We start from the raw sequence: 15633 nt of genomic DNA, 5'->3' as shown, positions 1-15633 counted from the left end.
ACCCTAATTGCAGGCACCGGAGCACCTCCGTTCCCCTCTCCCCTGCCTCCTGCCCGCATCTCTGACATCACAGCCAGGCCAGTCTTCCCAATGCAGGGTTGAAAGGAAGCCTAGTCGCGGCCTGACATGGTTTTCCGTAAACAGCCCCAGCCGACTCCTCTTGCTTTCTTTTGTTTCTCACCTCTCTAGCCAAAGGAGATCCCTTTTGGTTTTCCCAAATGCCCTTCTTAGGGCTCATCTTAGTTCAATCTGCTCCCAAAACATTAAGTTCTTTTCCTTTCTAATATCCACTATTGATCCAAATTTCACATTATCTTCTTGGTAAAGTTCCTTTTTCACTCCAGGAAATGACTCATTTCCTCTTCTGTGCTCTGTAACTCTCGGCCCGCGTGACCTTTATGGCCCATTTATTCAGCCTGTACCTCATTTTCCTTAATAGACAGGAGTCTTGAAAGCAAGGGCTAGATTATAAATATGCACCTGCAGGGCCTAGCACTTCGTTTTGTTGTGTTAGTTTGTAGTAGGTGTTGCTGTGGGCATCAGAATACCCCAAATAACAGTGGTTTCCATAAAATAAAACTCACTTTTCTTTTGTCTAAATAATCCAGGGCTGGTAGTATAGCTCCGCTCCACAAAGACCTCGAAGATCCTTTTTATGTCTTCCTTCCATGGCTCTGACCTCAGGACCCAAGATGGTCTCTGCACTCCGCACATGAGAAGGAAGAGGGGCTGAGAACAAAGAGCTACAGGCCCACTGGCTCTGGCTCTTAGGGAAGGCCCCTGGAAGCCATTGCGAGTCACAGTCTCTTTCATGTTGTTGGCCAGAGTTGGGTCCCATGGCCACACCTCGTTGCAAAAAAGGCTGAAAAAGATGGTCTTTACCATTGGCGGCTAATTTATAGCCAAATAATGTGTTACTCTGGGAAAAGGCAGAGGACAATAGAGGTATAAGTTGGGTGACGATGATGTTCCAGGGGAGTTCACCAATTGGAGCAGATGGCGCACTGTGGTGGGGAATGTCTGTAATGAAGGAGGTTGTGTGTGTGTATGTGTGTGTCGGGGGAGATATGGGAACCCTCATTATTTTCAGTTCTATTTTGCTGTGCCTCTAACACTATGGTTAAAAAAAAGTTCTATTAAAAAATTAGGGCAGAAATGAGAAGTCTCTGCCTCATTTCTCTAGAATAGATGAAAACAAACATTATGGAGTAAATGAGTGAATGATAATAGTGGGTGAAAGGTGGTATGCAAAGACTGAAGTCATTTTGTAAGGACTTTATATTTAGACATTTTTTTATTAGCGAACTTCATGCTTAATAATCCTATTATCCTTAATATAATATTCTGTTTTATGGGTTAGCGATTATAGTCTTATTAAATTTAGGAGAAGAAATCTTCCAAAATCAGTTTCCAATTAAGCATAGCTTTCCTGGATTTATACCTAAATTATTTCTTTTAAAAGAGAGGAGGAGTTTTATTCTATATTGTATTTCTAAAGCTTGACAATTATCATTACATTTGCATGAACTTCTAAAGGAGCTATTTGTGTCATTTAAACGTTTTAGAGTAGGCACCTATAACTCCAGTAAAGAATGTGTGTGTTCCTGAATAGCTCTCTTTAATTGTATATTTCTCCTATGTTTCTGTTAACAAGTAAGCCTCAGGAAGGTACCTTACCTTTTAATGATGGTGCATTTCTTTAGTCTCTACACAGATTTGAAAATTTAACATATTTATTTTCCTGTTCTCATTGTATCTCAACTCTTCTGATCTCCCAAAAAATAATTGGGTGAGTGTCTGAGGAGCCTAATTTGCTCACTTATTTTTTTTCAAGTGCACATGGATTACCTGAGACCTCACTGGGTAACCATCCTGCTGGAAGACTAAGGCCACCCATTGCACCAGGGAGCATGGGGATGGAGCTGGAGAAAAGTAGGACCTGTTAGTATGGAAACTTCCTGGGTGTTCAGAGCTAAGTCCAGATAATGACTTATGGGAAAGGTTCTCTCCCAGGTGCTGGTGTTTCCCCCGTGGCACTTACGGAAAACATCCCCCATCCTTTTCCATTCACAAGCCTTCTCCATCGGGCCTCCCTGAGGTTTACTTTCTGTCTATGAATCACGTTGGCCCCAGGCGAAGGCTTAGCCCATGTCCTTTGTAGGAACCCAGTGTTGCTCAGAGGTTGACCAAGGACTAAATTAAGCAAGTTTTCAGTTGACACAGACGTTTTGAGTAGGATCGGTATGTTGATTTTACCTGATGGGAAGGGGTGTTAAGGCCCGTCCCTGAAACTGGCGTCCCCAGGTTAAAGAAACATTTCTGAATTTGTTGTGCACCTTCTAACCTCCTTCGATGCTTTGTCATTTAATTCCCTGCATAGAGTGTCCTTCAGCAGTCTCCTCAAATTCCTTGTTCTGGAGCCGCCTTTCTTCTTAAGTGGCCTATCGATCAATGGCTGTCCTTGTTCTTTAGTTCTCTTTGAGAGGAGTCATTATGAGTCCATTGTTCAGCTCTTAAATGGGTTGAGTCAATTTTCCAATTGCCTGAGGATAAATATCAAATTCCTGTCTTCCAGAAGCCATAAGCAAATAAACCTCTCCCAGCTAATGAAATCAAGTTTCCTAAGTGTTACTGCTGGTGGGAGGGCAGAATTGTCAAACCAAATGAAATGCCCTGGTTATGTCTTTGAACTCCCTTAGAAATGGCAGCCACCGATGCCTGTCCAACTTCATCAACATAAATGCTCTTTCCTTGAAAATGGAAAAATAATTATGAGCCATGAACATCTTCATTTTCGTCATTAATTTATTTCCTAGATAATTTGGAGCATCTAGTATAAACTTCACTCTGTGAGAAATACAAAGAAGGAAAACTTACAGTTGTCCTTTTTAATGTTTTTAACATCTGGTTGAATAATTCCAGGGGATCATAGAGGGGGACTTGGGGCAGGAGGTGCAAGACATTGGAGGGTAGTGAGAAAACATCAGTTGTCCATGGGAAGGTTCTGAGAAAGACAACAAGGTGAGAACTTGGTTGGAATACAGGGCAAATGAAAGCCTCAGGAAAGACAGAAAGGCTAGGCCCTTGAGTGCAGTTTTAGCTCTGGTTCCAGGTATAGGATCAGGAAGCACAGTACAGGGGACAATGTTAACAAGAGCCAGGTGACAGTACACGGTAGGGCACACAGGCATGGGGAGTGAGACAGGGAGTGATAATGGGTAGAAAACACCTTGGGAGGGAAATATCACCACCAGAGATTTCCAATAGAACGAAGTAGTAACAGGGTGAACATGTGCTAAATTCTATGTGCCAGGCAGTCTCTAATCTTAATTTTGACCTTAAGCTATTAAGGCTGTTAGTTAATTTAATCGTCCTGGTATTTGTTTCATGGGTTTGCTCTTATTATCCCCACTTTATTAAGAAGACCATCATTTACTGGAGTTTTCAGAGCAAGTAAGTTGCAAAGCTGGGCCCTGAGTCCTAATGGCAGAGCCCGTGTTCCCAACCGCGCTGAGGGATTCCCTAGGTGCCAGTAAGAGGCGCAGGGGGCAGGCAGTTACAGAAGCACTGAAAGAGACGGCAGGGTCACAGTGGGCTGGAGGCAGAGCACAGGCTGTGTGGAGGTTGTTTAATCTTGCTAGAGATACAGTTAGCATTTTCATGGGTGGAGAGTTGAGGCTGGGGGGATCGCATTGAATTAGATAGCGGAATAAGAAACATGAGCCAGTACATGACAGGATGGTGAGGTGATACTGCAACTTGCATAATGTAACTGCGAGTGTATTTAGAATACAGTAGCCATTGTTGAAGGGCTCAATGCAAACTGAGCAATGACTGGAAGGTACAGTTTTGTTTCAAACATTTCAAAGGGAAATATCACATAAAAACAAAAGAAAGTGCAAAAACAGAACTAGACTTTGTGTTCTAAAGCAAAGCTACGCTTGAGCCATGCAGGAAAAACGTAGGAAAACACACCAGTTTTGATGCTGCGTGGGGTTTTGTTAGCTTTTCAACAAAGTTTCCAGAGGAGTTTCTCCGTGTGCCTTCAGCCATGGCGGGTTTCAGGGAAATAAGCCGTTACTGGCCTGCCCATCAAACACCCAATATGTGGCACCCAGAGACAGCGTGGGGTTATTGTTTGCAATTTCAAATCGTATAAGGTGACACCTCAAGTGACGTGATGTATGAGACTAGCAGGAGTGTAATAGTGTAAAGTCCCCAAAGACGGTAGAATTGCACAATACAGGCTTTCCAAGCTCACTAACTTAGCATAGCGCACTTTTAAAGGCATTTTGCTCATGCAATACATGTCCCCACTGGGAGAAATTTTATTGGTATCAAGGCTGTGGAGTCGTGTATGTTCAGATTAGTCTCCTCCCTTCCCAAATAGATGATAAATTACATGAGGTCATCCGGCTCCCCAAATTTACCTCATTTATCTATTATTTCCATGATAGCCACAGTGTTCTTAAGTGAAATGAATATACGCTCTCTCTGGCTAGAACTTTCCAGGGGCTTTCCCATTATCCTTAGCTTCCAAACTCCATGGCATCCCTTGTCTCTCAGTCTGCTTGGGCAGCTGTATCTAAATGCCGTAGACTCGTGGCTTAAGTAACAAATATCCACCTCTCACAGTCTTGGAGGCGGGGAAGCCCAGGGTCAAGGTGCTGGGAGACTCAGGCCTGGTGAAAACCTGCTACTCGGCTTGGAGAGAGCCAACTGTGGGCTGTATCCCCCCCATGGCTTTTCTTGGTGCTGGTTGGTGAAGATTTCTCCCTCTCTCTCCCTCCTCCTGTAAGAGCACTAATGCTACCATGAGGGTCCCACCCTGAGAATCTAATGCAAATCTACTTACATCCCAAAGGCTCCACCATTAAACTGGGGGCCAGGGCTTCAACAGGTGAATTTTGGGAGCCCGCAACAGTCTCCCAGGTCTCATTCCAGTCTTTCCCTCAGACCTGATCTTCTCCTCCTGTCCCTCCACACTCACCCCGGTGATACGGTCCTCTCTGTTCCTTAGAGCAGTCTGTATAGTTCGGGGCTAAGCTGAGAGTCTCTACCTAGGCTGAGCAGGAGAGGTAGGTGGTCCCCATGACAGCCCCCGCAGTGCAAGCCTTACGTTTGCCTCCTGGGCTCCTTGTATTTCAGGGTCTGACCTAAAGTCTGGCAAAATCTTCTCAGAACCAACTTATTAATAACAAGGGGTCTTATTTATGTCTTAAAAAAAAATCGTGCTCAGGGGCCCCACCTCTGTCCCCCATGTCACCCACTAGCTCCTAATGAGTGGGCTAAGCCAATAGGCCACAGCTTTCTGGCATTCACGTTTTCTTGTGAATAATAAAAATGCAACTCAAGAATATGCGTTCTCATTCTATGATCCCTCATTCTCTGCTCTTGTTCTTAATGCACATGTTAATGTCTAATCTGCCTGCTTTAATTACGTTAAGAGGTTAAGTTGGAGGTTATCCACTTAGTCTGTAACAGCATGAATAGCACGTACGTTATCATTGTCACTTTCTGCACATAAACAGGACCGTGATTAACGGTGGCTAACCAGAGGAAATAGATGTTCTCTGAAGTGCAGACATTATAGCGGATAAGCACTAGGTGTCACTAGCACACTCTCAACTACAATTATCTACCCCTTCAGAGAATTCAGTGTGGAGTGAAGCCAGACTGATGAAGAAATACAGGCATTCTGAGAAACAATGGGGAACCGTTCCTGCAGCAAATAATATTTGTGTATATCCAGACAAACGTCTTTTTAAATTATTTTAAGGGATTATAATAAAAATAGCAAAGTAACTTAGAGATATGCGGGAGACCATCATCATATATATATATATTAGAACTGTACCTGAAAATTGTGTGTGAATCAAATATTTGTAAACTGAATTATGCTGTCCCACTGATTTTTACAATTTTAGACAAGTAATCCCACCTCTCCTCATATCGAAGTTTAGCATTGTTTTAAAATAAAAGTCATTTTTGAAGTGGTGGAAATGTTATTTTTAAGTAGGTGGTGATTCCATGGAAAAAAGTCATTGAGCTGGCCCTGGCCAGTGTGGTTCAATGCTTAGAATGTCGGCCCATGCACTGAAGGGTCACAGGTTCGATTCCCGGTCAAAGGTATATATGGGGGTGCTTTCAGGTGGCAAGATCACATCTCTCTCTCTCTCTCTCTCTCTCTCTCTCTCTCTCTCTCTCTCTCCTTTCTCTTCCTTACACTCTCTAAAAAGCTCAACAGAAAAAAGGATCCCCAGGAGAGGATTAATAACAACAAAAAAGTCATTGAACTGACTAGGTGGGATTTGACATTTTACTGTTAAAAAGCCATACTCCCATAAATCACTAGTAAAAATCATAATTATTCATCTTAATGTTGCTTTTAATAGCTTCTGCGTTTGTAAGCAGATATTCCGCGATTAAGTAATTATTCTACATCACATTTGCAAGTGCTTAGTCAAATGACTGTTACTTCCATCTGATTTGTGCGTGCTTAAACATATGTCACAGGGCCAATTCCAAGATCTTGGGCGTGCTCACCACTCAATAAGAATTTTCAATATTTAAGGCACCACGTTGGTGACTTTCACATTGATATGGAACCATATTGCTGATATCAGTAACTGACCTTTTGGGTATAAAAAGATTTGGTGCGTGTGAACACGTATATTATTGACTAAGAGTTGCTATAAATTGTGTCCATTATTTTTTTTTAAAGCATCAATAGCAGCATGCTACCAAGCCACTGCTTAAACTCAATTATGCATGTGAGTTCTCTTAAAGCTCAAGTATAAATGCAACCCCGAATAATTCGGTTTCAAGATAGTCTGCCAGCCCAACTACTAAATATAAGTCGTAGCTTTTAGACTTTTTCTATAAATTGGGTGATCAGCCATTTCAGTAAATATAGGAAACCTGATATCAAAAGTTTGGATAAAATTCTTTCAGGGAAATTACTGGTGCTTTAAAAAACACAGGAATCATTCACAGCATATCTAAGCTTTCTATGCTTAACTTTGTCCTTTGTAACTAAACCATTTACCTCTTGTTACCCAAGGTGACATATCCCCTCCCCGAGTCTCAGTTGCCTGTCTGGGAGAAGGAAAAGGAATGGCTCTCTTCTCCCATTGCTCAGTCTGTTGACTGGACCCACACTGATCTGTGGGATCGCCTCTCATGCTTTCACCTTGCCTCGTGGCTCATTGATCTGCCCTGCCTTTAGCTTCCTGCCCGTTCCCTGTCACTTTAGGCTCTGCTAATTAAATGCCCCTAAATAAATTCGAATGACAATTCCTCCATTCTTCTTAGCCTCAGCTCTCCAGAATTTTCATGCGATATCGATGTCTGCTGTCCAATACGCCAGTGTGATGCTTTATGTCATGTCTCAGTCCCCATCTTAAGCTCCAGCGATTGTAGAGTGAACACCCCCTTGTGCAGGCTTTGCTATGGTCCTCCTTCCCTCTGCTGTTAGAAGCCAGAATAGCTATAATTATTGAGGTGAAAGAAATCCACCGAGTTCCTATTATGCGTCAGGTATAGAGCTAAGGAGTGGGGGATACAAGTATAGATTTGGACACAGGCCCTAATCTTACAGACCTTACAACATTCTGGGAGTCAACTGCTTATTAACTGATAATGTTAATATTATGGCAAATAGCTCCCATAGACTAAGCTTATCAATTCCAATAGAAGAGATTAAAAATAATATATTTGCTGCAATGATCTAAATCAGCAGTTCTCAACCTGGGGTTGAACGACCCTTTCACAGGAGTCGCCTAAGACCATCGGAAAACACATATATTATTACATATTGTTTTTGTGATTAATCACTATGCTTTTATTATGTTCAATCTGTAACAATGAAATTGGGGGGTCACCACAACATGAGGAACTGTATTAAAGGGTCGCGGCATTAGGAAGGTTGAGAACCACTGAATAAGCAATCGTCTTCATTTGTGAGGCAAAAGATTAGGAACAGTTCTTGTAGACTCCCTGGTGTCTGACTCTCAGTTAAGCATTCCCATTTGGCTAGAAAAGAATATACATACAAATGACAGAAGCCAGGGGCACCCACCAAGGGCATGGAAGCCCCTTCAACAGACAGGGCCGTGAAAGACAGCTTCCCCGTCCTTTCCCAAATGCCTGATTACTTTTGACTACTATTTCCAACCCTGTTCTGCTCAATAATGTACAATAGGAGAGAAAAATGCTAACGTGTATTTCTTTTCTTCCTCTGAATTTCGTTTTCCTCAAAAAATCTCATTTCCTACAGAGCTCTCCTTAGTAGTCCATGGTGAAGACAGGAAATACAGAGCAAATGTAGAAGAACAGCTTCCATGAATGGCGGACAAGCTGCATCGTGGAGTTAGGGGTCATTGCTGTCTGGTGCAGCTCTAGACAGAGGCCCACCCGCGTGTGCTGGGAGTCTGCAGCCATCACTCAGGGCGCTCTGTCAGCTCCGGGCATAGCAGGAATCCCTGATGCCGACGCAGTGCTGTGCGCTGGGCATTGTGGTGTCTCAAGGACAGACCCGGCAGGGGGAGAAGCGTGGGCAGTTGGCAGTATGAGAGATTAGTTTGTACTCGATGCCACAGATCAAGAAATGATAGTTTAATATCAATCATCACAGACAATTGTGAAAGAACTGGATGTTCATTCATAGAAGATATATTACCCGTCATAAGGCAAATCTATCACAACAGTACCCCACACTCACTGGCTGAAAACTGAACAAGCATCGTATCTCCAAGAGCAAATAAGTTCAAATAGATGTGTTTGTCAAGATGAAATTGGATTGACCTTCAAGTGCCTTCTACATCTAGCATAGCAACTAGGGGATAGCATCATTGAGGACTTCATTACCATAAGTAGGGGAGAAACTTTGACATTGTCATGAAATGCTAGTAGTTCTCAACCTTATTTCATCATTGAATGTGTGTGTGTGTGTGTGTGCTTATCCTTTTTTAATCCTGTTTTTTAAACACCGTGTGCAACACAAATAATAGAATCTGAGATCTAGACAGAGACTCAGAGATTACCTGTCCCGTGGTTCCATACCTTGATCATATCAGAATGACCACAGGGGAGAGTGGGGCTTTCAAAATACACATTCCTCTGCCTCCTACAGATTCTTAGTAGTTATATTTGTTTCCTCGGGCCGCCATAAAGTAGTATCACAAACTGGGTGGTTTAAAACAACGAAAGTAGATGGTCTCACAGTTGTGGAGCCTAGAAGTCCGAAAGCCAGTGGCCAGCAGTGCCATGTTCCCTCTGACATATACAGGGGGTCCTTCGGTGGCTCTTGATAGTTCCTGGGGTTGTCCACAAGCTGACTTTGGCTGCAGGAGCTTCCCCCCACAATCTCTGCCTCCATTGTCACATGGCTTCTTCCCTCCAGGTGCAGCCTCTTGGCTCTTCACTTCTTACAAAGACACCATTATATTGGATTAGGCCCCACCCGATTCAGAAAGGCCTAATTACACCTGCCATGACCCTACTTCCATTGGCAGGTCCTGGGGGTTAGGACTTGGATACCCCTTAAGGGTGGCACACAATTGAACCCAAAACACATGTGCTGTAGTGGACTGAGGGGCATTTAGGTGATTTCACCAAGGCCACCTGTGAGAACCACTGGTCAGTAGGTCAATTCTCTTCTCTTACGGAAGAGGAGATGGAGGGCTGGAATTGTCTGGGAACTCTGAAGTGACCGAGTCAGAACATGCATAACCCATTCACATATCCATGCAAAGCATCATGCTCTAGACTCCCACTCAATTATTACGATAATGCTTCTTTGAACTTAGATTAGGATCATGTAATATTTGTCAACTTTAGTACAAAGCTCTGTAGCTTTTTATTTTTATTTTGAAACATGATGCATAGTACTTAGACTGAGTTTTACATTTAAGAAAATCCTGGTAGCACCCTTATTCGGGCATTCGGGCAAGGCGGATATGGGGGTCAAGTAATTTGCAACTGTAGAGAAGTACACAGATGCTTACTTGCATACATTTGACCTAAGACAGTGAAATTCTTTTTTGAGGCTTGGTGGATTCATTTTGAGATGTGGGTGCTACTTGGGGCAACACGAATGGTGGCTTATATGTCACCGATTGAGATCAAATAGTTTTCAGACATAGGGAGCTATGTCTGTAATCACTGAGCGATAGAGATAGAGTGGGCCCCAGAAGTTCCCTGCGATGTTGGTCTCTCACAGGCTTCTCTAGCTATACTTTGAGTTAGGACAAGTTGTGATGAAATAATTAAAAAGTAGGCGTTATCGTTTAGAGAGAACGGGTATTAAAATGCACCCCGCACAATTGGAATTATACACAACACTTGTAATGCACGAGCGCAAAAAATTTGGGATGATGTCATAAAACTGAGGCCGGACGGACCCCTGGAATGAGGAGTTAATTTGGGAACCATGACAGCCGTCTCCAAATACGCCCACATTCGAGTTGTTTCTGTAGGAGAAAAGGAAGGCAAGGCTGAGATCTGTGCTGGGCGATGAGATCAGGGATAAGGATTCAGAGCACAGGGCACATCCCACTCTTCTTTGCTCCATTCCTGCCAATAATCCAAGTTGGGAAATGGACGACTTTTCTTAGTGCAGCAATCAAGATGTTGATTAGACACGGTTTCCAACTGGAGCGGCCAAGCAGGGGCAGTGTGCTCTCTGAGGACAAATGTTTACAGCCAGCCAGCAAGCTGTCAGGATCGGAGGGCCTGCTGCGTATGTAGGTGCTGATGGTTCCGAGCACACGGTTAGGGAAGAGAAGCGGCCCTGGACAAAGCAGGCGGCTTGCGTGCAGGAAGACTTCACAATTGTGACATGGAACTGGAACGTTATCTTCTCTTCCAGTCACGAGGTTGCCTCAAATTCATTTCTGAAAGCTCGTAGATGAGACTGTGCTAGGGCCGGTTTATTTATTCAGTGGGATGGCATGGAAAATATAATAAAATATTAACCAAGTCACTTTCAAAATATCCCCGAGTGGCCACCAAATAGTAGCATGGGGCCACTTTAGCCGAGGAGGAGACACGCCGTCCTGCCTGTGGCCACAGTCGCTCACCTGCATTCAAACTTCTGTGAGTGCTTTTGGTGACTTTCATTCTGTGGTTTTAGCATTTACTGCTTTATGATTCCAATCATATCCCGATGCCCATAATAATATAATTGAAATCCTCATTAAATAATGCTGCCAGGGCTAAGGCTAAAATTCAGGCCAGAAATAATGCCTGAAAATCCACAATTTTGAAAGAGGATTTAAATGCAATAAAATGTCACGGAGAACTCCAGAATCCATGATTATGTGCTCTCGTGTAAATTTAAAAGATGGCACGTTGTAAAGGAATAAGAGGCAATGCTGGAGAGAAGGGTAGGAAAAGGAAAAAACCTCATAATGGCTAAAAGATCCCTGCTCCAACATGCTTCCCCATGCTTACATTTCTTCACTGGGGAAAATTTTTCTAAATAATACTGCAAATTTTAACCTACACAGGACTTTGGGAATCCATCACTTGTGTCAGATGCAAACTCCAATGTTGCTCAAACATAGTACATGGAAGGAAGTTTTAGACCATTAGCTGAAGAAGGAGGGGCAGATCCCGGGGCTTAGAGTGTCATATAAAGGCTGTGGAATTCCGCCGTTGAGTGAGAGTAATATGACTGCAGTTTTTAAAACAGAGCAATGCTGTTAAGTTTCTGTGTTAGAGAGACCTGGATGATAGCAGTGTGGAGGAGAACAGGACTAGAGGCAGAGTGACCTGTTAGGGAATTAGTTTTGTGATTAGATCAAAGGGGATTGGGAGTTGACTAGGTCATAGGGGGCAGTTTTGGGGAAGAAAAGCACAAGTGGAAAAGCGTTGAGGCCAGTGAGCCAACACATACTAAGGAAGGGTCTGCTATGTGAGAACAAGTGTTCTCTGCTTTCTAGGGAAAATCCGTAGCACTTGGAGTTTGATTGGATGTGCCCATTGTCAAACAGAATAGCTAACAACCTGCTGGGGGGATAGGAGAGAAGGGAAATCTCTCTTGACTAAGAAGTTTGACTGTTTAGAACAGACGGAAACTGAATTTGGCCAGAATAAAGGGGAGACTTTGGAGAGACAGACACTGTCAAGCTGGCCAAGTAGCCCAAACCCACCAAACCAAGGCCTGGATGTGGAGCACGCAGGCCAGGTTCTAGAATGTAAAGCCAGCTCGTCTTATGGACTCATTGGGGTTCAAGATTATGCTGCACATTTACGTAAGGCGTGCACTGGGCAGCCTTTTGAAGGGCAAGAGAAGCAGTGGGTGTTGCTCTGAATGCAGTGAATGGTCATGGAACATTGCATTACAAAGCTGAGGTCACACTGGTTGGGACATTTGAAGATGGGATGGGGGCCAGGCACTGTAGCAGGATCCAGCCTTGGTAGATGCAGGTACTCAACCGAGAAGCAAACTTCATCACATGTCAGTTACTCATTGATGCCTTTTTTTTTTTAACACTTAGTGTGTTGCTAGGAGACTGGGTCTGTGTTTTATAATTTACAGTATTATTACCTGGAACAGACGTTTCATGCCGTCCCAAGGCCTGCTCATTCTTCTCCTGTGTTAAAGACTTTGTATAGATTTGTTAGTTTAAAAGACAAGACAGTTTGATAGAAATTACTTTCACTTGTTCTGAGCTAACACATCATGTTTTCTCTCATCGCAAATGTGTATGCCATCAAATGCTAGTTACATTTCAAAGAAATCATTTGCATTAAATCAAATATTGTGTTCTTCTAAAAACATAAAGCAGGTATTTAATCACAAAGAAGACATTACGAATTTCAGATCTTCCTTGTCTTTTAATTTTCAACTTGCACATTCCCAATAGCTCATTCAGTTCTATGCTAATATAATTAATGATTTTAAACCATCTGAAACCCATTTTTAAGACTAAGATGGGAAAGACTTGTTTATCTATTTCTATTCAATTTCTATGTAATTGTGTTTGAATTGGTCTTCTGTATGTTTTAGTGGGCTATACCTTTAAGCAAAACTAATCTTTTTCTAAAACCTGATTGAGAACTTAATGGTTCTAGGAAAACTTGGAGGATTGATTTTGGGGGCTATGGAGGGCCACCTCAGGATTAGCCAATCTGTGCTCTTCTTCCACAGTAACTTAGCAGAAACCAGCAGCAAAAGCACAGGTTCACCAGCTTTAAGATCAACCCCTCCCCCTACCACACAAATACAAATGCACAGAAGATAGCCTCACCAATAACGCCAAGGTACAAGAGCTAATTTAAATATAGGGCGATTGAATAGGTTCCAACTCCTCCCGGGTAAAAAAATATCCTGTCAATGATGTGGAGTCCACTCTAGAGCTTAAAGAGGAAACATTTTGTACACTTTTCATGTCCTCCACCAAGTTCAAGGTGACCCTGAGCTGGGTGGTCAGGACAGGTTCTAGTGGGGAAGTCAGGGAGGAAAAAGACTCTGGTTACCACGGAGCAAAGCCTTTCAACCCTTTTGGAGAGAGAAAGAGCTCAGGGGGTTGGTGAGTGAACTACCAGCTATGAACGAACTCAGGTCTTGGCTACCATGGGGTCACCCCTACCCCTTCCCCAGACTCAGTTTTCACTACTCCTGGTGGTAGAAAAACTCCTCAGCTGTCTCTTAAATAGAGCAGGTGTCCAGAGCTGAGGACCGATTCTCTGTTGCCAGCAGAATGCATAAGCTAAAGCATGAGTGAGCAGGCAGACATCAGTGGGCGGGCAGGCTGCCAGCACACCCACACTCCCAGCCTGCTTCGGAGCCCTGTTATTCGGAATCCAATGGTGTTATTTGGTCAGACCTCTCACTTGTGGTGTTTGGCTCTTTTTCTAGCTTTATCAGAGGAGCGTTCTCTTCAGACAAGTGTTCACAGGTCAATAACTGCATAGCCTATCGATCACTCTCCATTTCTCTATGTACACGTGTGATGAAAAACTCCCCACTGTATATGTTTCCTTTGGTGCTTCTTGCACAAAATGTCAATCTTTCTGTGATCCAGCCATATAAAGAAGCTGATTTTTTTTCTCTTTGTTACTCTCCTCATAAGCTGTCAGTTCTTCAGTGAGCCACATAAACAGTTAGAAAATGGATGTGTAACACCGCTTTCCAGGGCACACTGTTCATAGAACAGTCAAAGGTCCTTGTTTCTAAGCACACACATGACTTGAACTCATAATACCCAGAGTTACTGGGTACAGTTCTATTACCACCACTCAGACTAGTGGCCAATGTGACATTTCCAAGCTCAGAAAATGTCCTTACTTAAGTGAAGATAACACAAACGTGTCAGCGGAGTGGGAAGTTGACTGTTGTGAGACCCTCCCCGGCAGGGTCAGCCTGCACACAGCATCACTAGCGGTGACACCCAGTGTCCTAGGACCACGGGGGTGGCAGTAAAGAACCTCTTTCTGACCTTAGACCACCATTGAGAATAGTCTTGGAGACCAGGGATCTATAGAGGGAAATGAAGATTTCTTAATGAAACAAAGGGCGCGCGCGCGCACACACACACACACACACACACACACACAGGAGATGAGTGTGAAGAGCAAGACTCCGTCATGTCAGGCGCCTGTTTTCTCTGCAAAAATAAGCCTGGATACTGACTCAGAGAAAACCAGGCAGAATCAGCAATGAAAGAGCAGCCTGTTAAGCCAGTGATTAAAAATAAAAATATTGAAGTCCTCAAAATAGGTTGACCATTACCCGTCAGTTATCCCTGAACTATGACGTGGCCAGACACCACGCTGCTTGGGACACACATATTTCGTAGGAATTAGCACCGGAGAGAGACGCGGAGCCAGAGTCCACTCTCCTGCCCCATCAGACGCTGGTCCTGGCACATGAACCAGCCGCTCCCCTGCAGTGAGCCACCAGGAGCATGGGCATCCTGGACTCTGCTAGGGAATCAAAAGCAGCTTCTAAGGAAATGCCTGGCTTACACTCTTCAGCATGGGAGACCCATATAAGGAGGGAGGAACTCCTGGACTCTGGCCTCGGGGACCTGGACCCCAGAAGGACAGCTGTCCAGGCAAAGCTTCTCAAGTCCTCCGGGAGGCCCAGGGCCGGGGCGTGGGCTTCTGGGGGCTGGAGGACACCTGCACCCACCCTGCAGCTGCCTGTGCTGCCCGCAGGCGAATCAACAAAGGGAAGGTAACCTGCCAGCAAGTGGCCCGGGAGATGCAGCCCAGGAAGGAACATCCCTACCCACAAGCCTGAGTGAGAGAAAAACAGAGGGGGCCGGAGCAGACGGTGGACTTTACTAGTAGAGCTTCCTCATCACTGCTCACAAGTCTGATTTCACTGGAGTCTTAGTTCTCAAATACAACACGAAGAGAGGAAGGAAAGGGCGTGCGATGGAAGGGGAGTGGACCGGAGTGCACCCACAGCCTTCTCTCTTGTTCTCCCTACCAAGTGAACCAGCAGAGGGGAGAGGTGAGTGCCTCCATTAGCCAGGGCTGCGGGTCCAGCCAGGGGAGGAGCAGTTATCCACCTTTGCAAATACTTCATGTTGGAAAAGTTCATGGGAGAACCTACAGTAGATGTGAGGTGACCTTGAAGAAGAAGGCATCGCCCCGACTTCTCTAGCTTGACTTGGT

This window comes from Myotis davidii, unplaced genomic scaffold (assembly GCF_000327345.1).
Source record: "Myotis davidii unplaced genomic scaffold, ASM32734v1 scaffold181, whole genome shotgun sequence".
In the NCBI taxonomy this organism is placed as follows: domain Eukaryota; kingdom Metazoa; phylum Chordata; class Mammalia; order Chiroptera; family Vespertilionidae; genus Myotis; species Myotis davidii.
Note: the sequence above shows the minus strand (reverse complement) of the source record.